General features: G+C 31.5%; 1 long non-coding RNA gene across 1 annotated transcript; it reads right to left on the minus strand.

Annotated features, from left to right (window-relative positions):
* Positions 1-710: 710 nt before the first annotated feature.
* LOC105528686 lies at positions 711-1,771 on the minus strand. The gene is made up of 3 exons (XR_001004395.1): positions 1,674-1,771; positions 1,075-1,157; positions 711-850 (listed from the first exon to the last, which is right to left on the minus strand). It is a non-coding gene; the product is annotated as an uncharacterized LOC105528686 (long non-coding RNA).
* Positions 1,772-2,303: the final 532 nt, after the last annotated feature.

Below are 2,303 nucleotides of genomic sequence, written 5' to 3' on the forward strand. Positions count from 1 at the left end.
GATGAAAATCAGTTTGACGAACTTTTCCACTGTATTCCAAGGATGGGTTTGCTACAGAGCATACTCATGCCATTTTAATTTCTGCTCATTTGTGAGCTATGTGGTTTTTTCTTAATAATTTTACCTTATTTTAAATCATTAAGATGATAAAATTTCATAGTAATGTGCCTTGGGATTTTTTTAAATCTTGTGCTGGGCATTCAGTAAATCTTTCGTATTGAGAAAATTAAGCTTTTCTGTTCTCAGAAATTCATTTTCATTGTTTCTTTTAAATCCATCCTTCTGTTTGTCCTCCTGGAATATGTGTGAGTTGAATGATTTGCCCCTAACCTGACTCCTTATGTTTCTTGTGTTTATCTTTCCTATTTTCTATTTCTTTGACATTTTTATTCTACTTTCATAGAGACTGTACTTTTATGACTTCTTTGACTACTTGTTTTCTTATAATGCCATACTAATTTATTTTAATTTTGTTTATTGTTCTTTTTATTTGATTTTATTTACTTTCCAAAAATAATTTTTTCTATATTTTTTCAATGTATCATATTCTTATTTAAAGATTACAAATATTTTCTTTCATTGATGAGAAGATATAGCTTTTTAAAGTTTTTTTTCAGTGAATTACCTCTAATTCTACCAGTTTCCTTTTGGTTTTTTTTAAGACTGACTTTTTTCTTTTTTCAAAACCCTTATGTAAATGTTTAATTTATTGGTAGGCTTCTGGTTAGGGTTCCACTAGAAAGGTAGCCATTTCATTTGTAATCTCCAAAGGCAGATGTGACATTAACATTCATTTTCTTAAGCAAAGGTGCCAATATTCTGTCTGTGACTCATATGCCACCAATAGCATCTGGGAGCAGAAAGAGAGGATGGAAGATTGAACTGTTCCTTTCTCTTAACCTTCATTAGCAGCCCTGAACCTCACCTCCCCCTGACCTGGCATCCTGGCATCCCAATCATCATAGGGATTCCAGGAAGAGAATCTCTGCCCTTTTCCTCACTATTCCTCTCTGTTGGTAATTTAGACTTAGCCTTCCTGATGCTGTCAAATCAGTTACTACTTTTTTGTCTTACATTTTCCAAACTTTTGTTGAAATGTCTTGGCATCTAACTCCTGTCCTGTTTTGTTCCTGTGGGTCTAAGCCATTTTTTTCTCACTGCAAGTGTTGTTGTTGTCATTGTTATTGTTATTATAATACTTCGCTCTTAGGAGGAAAAAGGAAACCTAATGTATTCTATCATTTTAAATATAATTTGTGTGTTTGTTGTTTATCTTAAAAAATCAGGAGTTAAAAACAGGATAGAATTACCCTTTTGCAAAGGGAAAGTAATATGAAAATAACTATAAAGCAATGCAGTAACTATAAGGAAATTTTAATCATCAAAATGTTCATGGTGATCATGTATGAGACGGCTGGAGTAGACAAACCATTTTAAAGGCTTTTCAAAAGTGCCACCAACCAACTACTATTAATATCAGATTGTCCACACTGGGCTTCAAAAGGAATATCTTTTTCTTATAGGTCATTCTAAATTATTGAATTGAAGTTTAAAAGAATCTGAGGCAAGTCAATGCAATATTTTAATTGGACCACCATAAATAATGTCAGGTCCCCATTACTAAGGAAAAAAATTAGAAATTGGAGTTATAATCAACAGATTCTGACAAGTACCTACTGTGCAAGCCCCTCTGTTCCATACATGGAGAGTAGAAAAGAATATACATCACTTATATTCTTCATAAGTGGTGGATCTCAGATAAAAATCCATTAAAAAAGAGAAAAAAGTCAGTGATACTTTATAAATTATATACAGGATTGCTTAAGGCATATAGAAAATAAATGTTGAATAAAAATAATCAGGGCAGAATTCTTGAACAATATGAGTCATGAGATAAGAACTAAGAAAATTTCTCAGGAGAAAAATGCCTTTCCCGGAATACTGAGAATACTTATCTGTTTTTCAGCTTTACTAAGAATACCACAAAAAGAAAATGTTCAAAAAGAAATGTCCATTTTGTTCTTTTAAAGAACTGAAGACAAGTTCAACTAAAAATTTATAACAGAATTACATCTCCTTAGTCATTTCAATAGTACAAATATCAACTCATTTTAGTTGCTTTAATCTAGTCTGTGTATTTATTGCCAAAAAAGAGTAAGATTCCTTTCAGTAAAAATAGTATTATAGTAATGTAGTAGAAGAGTATTCAAATTTTCCAAGAAGGTCGTTAAAGAAATTGCTGTCCACCTCAAAATATGTAAAGTTATATTTTCTTTCCTGTACAGAAACCATCCTTCAGGCAA

Source organism: Mandrillus leucophaeus, unplaced genomic scaffold, assembly GCF_000951045.1.
Source record: "Mandrillus leucophaeus isolate KB7577 unplaced genomic scaffold, Mleu.le_1.0 Scaffold7298, whole genome shotgun sequence".
NCBI classification, from domain to species: Eukaryota; Metazoa; Chordata; class Mammalia; order Primates; family Cercopithecidae; genus Mandrillus; species Mandrillus leucophaeus.